The sequence below is a fragment of the Melanerpes formicivorus genome, unplaced genomic scaffold (assembly GCF_026170545.1).
Source record: "Melanerpes formicivorus ecotype bairdi unplaced genomic scaffold, bMelFor1.0.p_v2 SCAF_56, whole genome shotgun sequence".
Lineage (NCBI taxonomy): Eukaryota > Metazoa > Chordata > Aves > Piciformes > Picidae > Melanerpes > Melanerpes formicivorus.
The window spans coordinates 2,715,797-2,726,619 of NW_027142408.1; positions in this window are offsets into that span (position 1 = coordinate 2,715,797).

The window sequence follows — 10,823 nt, forward strand, 5'->3', positions numbered from 1 at the left end:
AATGGACACAGAGTGTTCTCGGAGCCGAGCCGTGGGAACTGAGTACAACCAGCAGAAAAAGAATAGTAATAGGGGGGGAAAAAAAGAAAGAAGCTGGCTAAAGAGAAGGCTGAACCTCTGGGTTAGGTATGTAGAAGTGTTCTGCTGCTGAGGAATGTTTTGAAGTCTTGTTAAAAAACCCCAAACAACGACCACCACCTGATAAAGAAGGTGTCTATTCAAACATGCAAAAGAAAAGACAACATTTATTTCTGAAGCTCTTCAGTGCTTAGGCAGACCCCAGGGGGATGGCTGCAGGACACACTGTGCCCATTCAGAAAGGCATTATCCAAAATGCTGCTGTCAAAGCCCAGGTGGGACAATCTGTAGAGTCAGTCCCAGCTCAGGCTTCAGGATGTAGCTGTGTCCTCTTTTTCCTGCAGACAACCTGAGGCATTTCTGCTATGTTTGATGTAGCCATATCCTCCTCTTCTTGCACAAGGTGATACTAATCGTTGCTGGTGTGTTCTGGGACCCTCCTGCAACGTGATAAAATGAGTGTGCAATCAGTGACTGCTACAAAGGTGGCTAAATATGAAAGGAGGACTTTGAAGTACCACAACAGACAGCAAGAACTGAATTTTCTACCTGAACTCAGCAAGTACAAAAAGCTCATTTCTGATACATACCCCAGGGACATACCAACAGGACTTCAGTGAGGGGTGTGCATTTGGGTCCCCTCTGAGGGCAATCTGTGCTGTGAAACTGCAAAAAGAATCAGTTATGTAGCAACAAATTCTGCTCAGTACCTATGCAAAGAAAAACCCAACAAAAAAATCTTGACAGTAGTGTGGGAAGACTGGCAGCCAAGTACAGCACAGAGCTGCTGCTACAGAAATTGCACGGCCTGTGCTAGCAGCAAAGCTGTTAGCTGCCTGTCAAGAAGGTCTGTGGTCTCCAAGGACTCCGGCAGCAGCTGGCAGCACGGCTCACACTTAGCAGGAGAATCAGCAGGTTAGGGAGAGCAAAAGGGATGTAGTTTGTTCAGCCTCTTTGTTCAGTGCAGGTGCTGTAATGCCTGAAGTGACAAGAACACATAGCTAATAAAATACTCTTGTTCCTACTTGAGCTGGAAAGCACAGGGTGGGGGAAGTAGCTGCTGTGTTGGTTAACCTGTGCCACAGCAATCAACTCGCAAATTTTACAGATTGTCCCCTCCCCTTCCTTTCCCTTCCCTTCTTCCCATTTTTAAGCTGTTTTCCCTTCCCTTCTTCCCATTTTTAAGCTGTTTTCCCTTCCCTTCTTCCCATTTTTAAGCTGGTTTTCCCTTCCTTTCCCTTCTTCCCATTTTTAAGCTGTTCTTCCTTAGTGCCAGAAAGGGTTACTCCTGCTGAAATCTCATCCCCATCCTAATTGCCTGTGCTTTGGGTGTTGTCTGGCAAGCATCTTGTTCCCTTTGATTCCTGGCCAAGATGCTGACACAGCAACTGGTTTGTTTCCTGTGGAAAAGGAAGAGTACAAAGGAACACCTTTCAGATGTGCCAGAAAGCAAAAGGGTTTGAGGACCTCAGGAACCCATAATCTAGCAGTCAGGCATGTAAGAGCCCATGGAGACTCCACCAGCAGGAAGCTTCAAATTTGTGCTTCAAAGCAGCCTGTGCCTTGCAAACAGGGTTATCGCTGCTGTAGGGAGTGACAGAGAGGAGGACCTTGTTGTAAGCTAAGCTCCCAAAGCAGGAGGGGTTTAATGGTCTCTGCCCCTCTCCTGCAGCTGGGGAGTATGTGCTGAGGTGGCATTCCTAAACTGAAAGCTTAGGAGGTGTTATGTGCTCTACAACCCAGTACACACTGTACACAGTACATGTTCATTCCACAAGGAGGCAAATTTGGCCTCCTCTTTTGAAGAACTCTGCATATTGCAACGTTTCAAAGTCAAACCTGCAGTGTCCTCAGGCCAAGCATCCCCCACTGCACTTGTGCCTTCCCAGGTGCCTGCTTACCAGATTTTCTCAGTGAAGGATTTGGAATAGGTAGCAGGAGGAAATAAGGTGTGGTGGTCTGAGATGCAGGGATCCAAGACCTCTTATCCTGTCCTGTTATTATCCTGGGGTTTTCAAGTCCTCCACTCTGACTTTTGGACTTATATACGTAGGTTTTTTTTCAGGTAGGCTATGCATATTATCCAGAGTTAAGAACTCTTCTTCTGCCCATGAGTAAGGTCATTAATGTAGGATTAAAAGTGAGCTGAGTCACCAGAAAATACATTGGTTGACACAGGTCACTTTAACAAGATCAAACCCCAAATTTATTTGGAACAGGTCCTTGCACATGCTAGAAAGTAGAGAAAAGTCTAATCTGAACTGTAGAACTAAGCAAGAAGGGAGAGCAGAGGATGTAATGGCTTTTCTTTTCTTCCTGAAGGATTGAACACCATTTCAGTCCTGAGTAAGAGAAGTGGGAAGGAAATCTGTCCTTGCCAGACTGTTTGAAACAAGCAGTTTTCGATTGCTGTGGGTGCCTGCTGAGGGCTGATGGAGAAAGAAAGAGAAGGGTGTCACAGGTCAGGACTGAGCTGTGCTGCCAGCTGTATTAATTAGCCTTGCTTGCACACTCTTGCATTATAATCAGTATTATTCAGCTTTAATTTAATTTCCATTAACTTTCACAAAACACCCACATGTTTGGATACAGAGAAATATGTCCAGGGCATTACTGCGTGGAGAGAAAGAACAATTTGCTCACAGCCAAAAAGCAGCTTAAGAAAAGGCAGCCAGCTAATCAGCAGCCTATTCTTTATCAGCTGTGAGCAGCTGTCAAAAGGCAAAAGGTATGAAAATATTGATGGTCATTTGCACTCCTTCATGCAAGGCAGAGAGAGCTTTCCAGGTCACACTTAGTAAACAGCTTAATGCTCAGTTTGCTGAGTGACTCAAGGGCTGAAGGGCTGATTTGAACCTGAAACATCAGGTGCTGAGTTTTGCCTGTGTCCCTGAGCCATCCCTTCTGCAGTGCTGTGGCATTCACCTGACCCTCAAATTAGTTCCCCCCACAACATTTTTTGCACTTTGTTCAGGCCATTAATATGACAGAGCTTCTGCTGCCTGTTATTAGAAATACTCTCTTACCTTAAGCATAATTTGACCAATTCAAGACCTGAGGAAGCTTAAGCCCATAGGCAAACCTGCCAAGCACAGGAGCAAAGTTACTTCTCATTGATTCACTGCCCAGCCGCAGCCCCCCACAAGCAGTGTCAGCGCTTCTGGGAGCTGCTGGGACACAGGGGGTTAAATATTAATGGCAAGGTATAGTGTTCTATGCAAATAATATTAATTATTCATGATTCTGATTCAGAGCCATCTTTCAGATAACCTAACATGTTTACAATCATCACTGGGGCAAGTGTTTTACACCCGCTCCTGGCACGCAGTAATTTACTGTTCCAGCTGGGATTTCACACCCAGCAAATAAGGATTTTCTTTCCCTTATCTGTGGTTGATACTATGACAATCTTCTGATGATTTAGGAGAATAATTAATTAAGTACAAGAGAATAACTTCCTGGGCCACATATTCCAGCAGGAAATTGCTGCTGTTGCTGCTGCTTCTCTGCCTACGTGCTGCGTTTTCTTACAATGCACTAATTAATTACATCCATGGTAAGAAAGCAGCTTTTGCAGCCTGCCTCTAGAAGTATCTTTCAGTTCTCTCTAATAAGCCCTCTGTGGAGTCTCATTTTTATCATGAGGAGGATCCCAGTCCCAGCCCATCTGCACTGCACATCTGCATATGTGCATGTTCACAACCAGTGAACGCAGGAACGAAACAAGCACTTCCCTCTGAGATAAAAACAGGCTCTGGCCCAGGAGCTGCTCCTTGCAGGCATCACAGGTGACACTTTGTGCCTTGCCAAGGCCTCTGCCACCCCACAGCTGGCCCAGCCTGGCACACCCAGGGATGCCCTTGCGTTACACCTCAGGGCACGTCTCACAGAGCATTGGCAGTGAGGTGGAAACAGCTCCTGCGAGTGCAGAGCAATCCTTCAATGACTGGGGAAAGGTGTTTTCACACATCATGAAACTAAGGTCCTACTAAATCCTCCTGTCCAGCTTCCTGGGAAATGCCACCTGGGCATGCCAACAGCAGCTCTCCTTCTCCAGGCAGAATGGTTCCACACACATCCCATGTTTCTCCCCTAGCTCAGCCTTCCTGGAGCTCACGTTTGTTTGCAGCCATTTCCCCACGACACCCCAGTCTTGCCACTTGTGTTCACCACACATTTCTGCCCACCTGAGCACAGGGAGGCTCTCCACTCTGCTCCACAGCCACCAGGGATGACCAGGGCTGGATATGAAATTCTCGACAGGGACCCCAAGAGAATGTGGAGGAAGGAGAGCTCACACCTCAGTCCTCACAGGAAAGGTGAAGCTTTTCATTCACCTCCACCTCATAAGTTTGTAAATCTGGGTTACTTTTCATTTTGCACCTGGGAAGATCAAGAAATGAATCCTTCCAGAACTGCCCATGTGCTCCCTCTTCCCAATCAATGTGACTAGTACAGCTCACATCATTTGATCTAGCAGGACACTTTGAGGACAGATCCAGGTATCTCTGGTGCAGTCCTGTTATTCTTAGAGAATACAGAGTCAGGGGGCCCTGGATGCAAGCAATGGGAGATAACTTCTCTAAAGTATCCAAGCACTTCTGTGACCAACAGCTGCTGAAAAGCTTTTCTCTCAGCTCTTTCTCCCAGAACTGCTTCTCTGTCTCAACAGCCTTTGACTTGAGCACATCTCACGACAGACACAAGTGATTCACACTGGCAGTCTCCATGTCCTCCTGGGAAGGTCCTGCAGTGATCCAAATTTTCCTTTTTCATGCACCAGAGAGCCTTCCACTGGTCATTTAAGCACACAAATGACATTGCAAAGCAATGAGAACTTCCCTCAAGGGGGTCAGTCACCTTGTCTCAGGTAGGAGGTTGGTCATTAGGGACCAACAAGTGGTAACCTCTCAAATGCCTGTGATCACCTGTGGTTGTCCACTTAGACTCGTGGAGAAGACTTTCCTACTGTCTCAAGCACATGGTGTCCTGGAAGTATACTGTCACAGGTATTGATAACTGGAGGGGTTTACTTTGGATGCTTTTGAGGCAGATGGAAGGCTGCTCTCTAAGAGGAGGTATTTGTAGTTCTCATTCACCACATTTATCATCACCTTATGGACCTCTCCAGTGGTAAACTAATAATGGTTTTAATTATTATTAGCTCAGGTTACCTCAGTTCTTTGCACTGTTTCTCTTCAACTTCAAATGGCATTTATCCCCCACACTTCAACAGTCAGTACTAGTGAATTCTTGGCTGTATTTTGTCCTCTCAAACACCTGTTGGAAATTGGCTAGAGCATTCACCCAGGTGAATGCTTTTTTGACATGAGTAGTTAAATAAGTGTATCTTGACACAACTCTCAGACCACCTGCAGGGCTCTTAGGAGAGCAGCAGCATCTCCCATCTCTGCTGGGTATTTAGGATGTCTTTGAGAGACAATAACTTCCTCCTTCACATGATAGGTTAAATTCAAGCTTTGTTTAGCCACACTGGTGCAATTTAGTATGAATTGTTCCTACTCTTGTGATTTTCTTCCATATACCTAAAGCAGCAGTTTAAAACCTCAGTGGCCATGGGTCTGTGTGACATCTTTCTTCCCCTGCTGATTGACTACTTCAGTTGCCAAGGGTAAGTTTTGCTTCAAATGATGCTGATTTTCACTTCTGCATAGCATAACTGCCTGCTTTCTTAGCATAAAGGCTTTTAAGTGAGTGTGTTGCACATTCTGATGCCTCCCTTTATATTACCAATGTGGCATGCAGTGACTTAACTGCAGGCAAAAATCAGTGGCTTTTGTATTTTTTTTCCCCCCAAGGTTTTAATTTATATAAAAATAAATGACTTCTGTGTTTGTGTTGACAAGTGAAGACAGCCTCTCTCTTTATGCATGCAGTGTGTATTATGCTGCTGCTCTTCTCCCACACCAATTAGTATGAAAGCAGCAAGCTCTGGTAACACAGGTTTGATTTTCTTCCCTTTTTATTGCTTTCAAATTCAGAAACAGGTTAAAACCAGCACTTGAGCTGACACAGCTAGAGCTCCTGACTGTAAAGCAGCTTTAGAGTCATCCAAGTTGGTAGAAATTTGAGAATTCTCTCCTGGCATGTGATAGTTTCACTCACATGGTTCTCGTAGAGCTCAAAGAGAAGCTTAGCTGAATTATCCTCTGTGCTCCCAGGAGAGCAGGAGCATTGTATTTACCAGCAGCTGAAGAAGAGACACAGTGCAATTAGCAGAGGTGCATCTCCTATCTTGCCAAAACAGGCACAGACAGGAGAATGGAGCAAGGGAAACATATGAAGTGTGGAGTGATGGAAATGTTAGCCCAATGGACTAAATCTTGATGAGTTACCTCAGTGCAAATCAATGACTACATTATGTTACATAGCAATAGAATCTGTTTTTTTCTTCTATTAAAAATCTTAGTGTCCAGTTTGAGGGTGAAACCCATCACAACACACTCACTTAAATGCAGTTTTGCAAAGGAAGTTGAATGCATTTGGTACAAAATATTGTGAGGCATGCATTAGTACAGTGCAGGTGCAAAGAAGAGACTAGAGACAAACCACTTGCTTTGTTATCACTGGTTTGAATGTATCTTCAGTCCCTTTGTACAGGGGCATGAAAGTGCTCTTGAGTGATGAAGGATGAAGTTCCTAGATGCTTATTTTCAGTTTTTACTCCATGCTATTATGACATTTGATGAAGGATGAAGTTTCTAGATGCTTATCTTCAGTTCTTACTCTCTGCTAACTATTATGACATTTGATGAAGTTCCTAGATGCTTACTTTCAGTTCTTACTCCATGCTGTTATGACATTTGATGAAGGATGAAGTTTCTAGATGCTTATTTTCAGTTCTTGCTCTGTGCTAGCTGCTGTGACATTTGATGCACAGAGACAGTATCACTGGATTTATGAATCCAAGCTGCAGACTGAGAAATCCGAGGCTGCATGACTCCAATTGCGTTCCCAGCAGGAGTTGGGTGAGTTGAACTGATTTTGATCCATTTTGCTCTACTGACATTTTGAAAAGGGGCCAGGAGCTGCATTACAGTACTTGTGGTCTTCCTGATCTCTCTAAACAGTGCTGCCATCCCTGCATGTCTCTTATTAGAGTTTCACTGCTCAGCTGATCAAGTCTCAGGTGCTGTCAGTATCTTTAGTTCTTTATCATCTACCAGACTTGGAACCAGTAGACTTTGTTAGGAAAATCATGGAAAAATATATAACAGAGAGTAAGTAGCAACCCAGCCACAGAACAGTGGGTAAAACACTCACTGTCACTGCTACTCTTACTGTCACCCAAGGAGGCAGGCTGCAGGCTTAGCAGGAGTGAAGACAGCTGCTAAAGGTCCACAAGGAATGAAATGCCCTTCATCATTCTTAGGAAAGTTTGCTCCTTGCAAGTGTATTTCCTCTTTAGTTTACTTTGTGCTTGGGCTGGGTGAGGCAGCCTGTTGGGAAAGGAATACCACTATCATAATCAGTGTTTTATGACAGCAGTGCTGTGAAGGCACAGTGTGGTCATTTACAGACAAATGAAAGACGAGATCCTTCTAGCGTAAAGGAAATCAACATCTTATGTGTGGGTGCCACAACCACACAGCCATAATGCTTTGAAGGACTGATGTCTGAAGTAGGTTGTGGCAATACTAGGCTTAATACTGTGTGCAGGGTAGAAGGTGACATGAGTTCCATGAGTTCCAGGGGCACAGTAATGACGGTGTATAAACCTTCTGGTCTGGGCAATATGCTTCCTTCTCTGCTGTTCATTGCTGCTGCGTGGTGGGGTTGGGGCTGGTAGAGTTTAAAGGCTTTATGGAGAAAATGCATTAGAAAGAAGGGTTTAAGCTGACACAGCTGCCTGAGACTGGGGAAGTGCTCAGAAAGCACTAACTCATCAAAGACTGGATTTTCTAAATAGGAAATGACTGTAAGACAGCAATCTGTGTCTGCTCACCCCAGCCTTCCTCACAGGCCTGTGTGCACAATTAAATGGTAGAGTTTTGACTTAGGCAGCACATTCTGTTTGTAAACAAAAACGTTTTCCCTGACTATTACTGCAAACAGAGAAGAATAAATTACATCATTAATGCTGTTTTCTCTCTCTCTCTTTATTTTCATTTCCCAAATGTATTTCAGGGGGGAAAAAAAGGCACAAATTACATTTATCAATGTTAAGTCTCCCTAGAGGATTTGTTTGTGCCACCTCCCAGCTATTTGCTCTTTTCTAAATTCCACCAAATTATGAATAATGTGTTTGTAAAAGCAGAATATTAGGAACATTATGACCCTTCTAAGTGAATTAGCCAACATCAAACCATGCAACTGGCAAATCTGGAATAGTTAAATTGTGTTAAGGCAGACTTCAGTGCAGTGTTCCAGCAGGTAATTCAGTTGTGAAGCTTTTAGATGTGCCAACAAGAGAAAACTTGAGCCAGTGTGCATCTGCTCCTGTACAGACTCCATCTATTAATGCCACACACACAGCACACCTCTTGTGTCTCAGAGCTAGGCTGCTTGGGGGACTTTATAGGGTGTCAGGCAGTGATAGGACTGGGGGGAACAGAGCAAAACTAGAAATGGGTAGATTCAGATTGGATGTGAGGAAGAAATTTTTCCCCATGAGGGTGGTGAGACACTGGCACAAGTTGCCCAGGGAGGTGGTGGAAGCCTCATCCCTGGAGGTTTTTAAGGCCAGGTTGGATGTGGCTTTGAGCAACCTGATCTAGTGTGAGGAGGAATTATCATCTAGTTGGAACTGAACTATGATTCTTCCTGGCAGCTGCCAACCATTTTAGAACCTTCCTCTTGTGCATCAGCACATGGGGCACTGATGTGTTCCCACAGCAGGCAAACATGGCCATGTTGCTGTTTGTCTTTCCTGGAGGGATGTCCTCAGAGTAATGGGAAGAAGGGGCTGCTTCATTTCATAGCCCAGGCAAGCTGTCAACGCTTCTGCCCAGGATGGGTTGAAGCTAGCTGGATGGACCATAGGTAGATAATTACATACAACCACCACATCTGTAGCACAGATGGTAGACGCCAGCAGAGCTTGGAAGGGAGCCACCAGCCACTCCTCAAACTCCCCTCTGAAGATGACCTAGGAATTAAGGGAGGCTCTAAATCACTTGAACTCTTTCCAGTAAACATTGCTGATTTAAATCATTTGAAGCAGTGCTGGAGAAAGGTTAGCAAGTTAATATTACATTAACTGAAACCTTAATCCCTCCAGTGCCAGGTTAGCAAAGTACTTACACCTCTGAGCAGCTGTATCCCTAACCAGTGATATATTTGAGCACATGCTTGAAATACTTAAATGATATTTAAAGGTGATTTGCTAGATACCAGTGAGAGTGCTCACATTTCTCACTCTGGTTAGTCAAGACCTTTACAGAGCCAGAAACAAATATATTTAGATCACAGCTCTGAGAACCAACCCCTGGAATAACTTGCTTAGTGACTAGGTTGTGAGCAAAGGAAGTATATTAATAAGGTGATGGAAGAAAAGGCAGAGAAAAGAAAGGGAAAACCCTTTCCAATCAGGTAACAGCAGGAGAGCCTTTAAGTAAGGGAAACAATGTTATTTAGCCATAGCTGGTTTTCAGGGATTTCACTTAGATATGAAAATGCATTCTGGAAACAGGAAGTTTCTGGAAAGCACTAAGCCATCACTTTATATAATGACATATTTATATAGTGTGATATTTGCAGAGCTTTCAGGTAAGGCTGCTCAACTCCTCACAATAGCCTGTTTGCAGCTGCTTGTTGCTTTGACAGAATGCAGTAGTTTGGCTGAAGTTTCCACCCCTTTTTGTCTGGTTGTTTCAGCAAAGTGTTAAAAGCCTTCATGGAAATCACATCAAGTCAAGCTGGTATTCCCATATCAAAGTTGTAACAGAAGCTTGTGTGAGAATCTGTCAAGCCCACAGGCTGGGAGGCAGAGGCTTTTCACCTGGTATAGATGGTTCTAGAGAGCTCTGCTGCCATTTCCATGACAATGCCTATAGGCTCAGTCAGTGAAACCAGGAATTCAGTAGAAACCTGCTGGACTGTGAATCTGCACTGAGCATGTCCTGTCCCTGCAAGGTTCCAGCATATCCAATGAGCTGATGGTGTTCCTGGAGCAGAGTGCAACTCAGCAGCTTCATCAAAGGCTGAGCAAGAACTTCCCTAGTCCAGCTTCTGCAGACATGGAGTGGGGAGACTCTCTGGCACGTTCCTCGTGCTCTCACTGCCAGCCCTGCAGTGTGTGCCCCAGGAAAATAAAACTGTACTATTCCTAGGATGGGAAAGGAGCTACTGGGAGAGACCAGGGCAGGAGCCAGCTGGAGGATGAGAAATGAGGCAGTGACAAAGGGCAGTCCAGGTGAGTGTTTTCATACAGTAGAACACATTAACTTCCACAGCCTGCAAACAACATTTCATTTAACATCACCTGCGAAACCTGCTGGGAAAAGGTTAGTCACCTTCTGATTCAGTTGTTTGTTCACAGAGCAAATTGAATTCCAGCTATCAAATGGCTCCATTTGCTGAAATGGCAGAGATATGTGGGTCTGCAGCAGGGAGCTATAATCCTCCTCATGATTCAGGCAGGCGCTACAGCAGCAGTCTCAAGGGGCTTCATCGTTCTGTGGGGTGACAGGAAGCGAGAGACAGAAGATCTGCATGAACAGAGAATGTTTAGATGTTTGTGGTCCTCTGAACAACCACGTGCAATTTCACGCTCTCCTCCATCC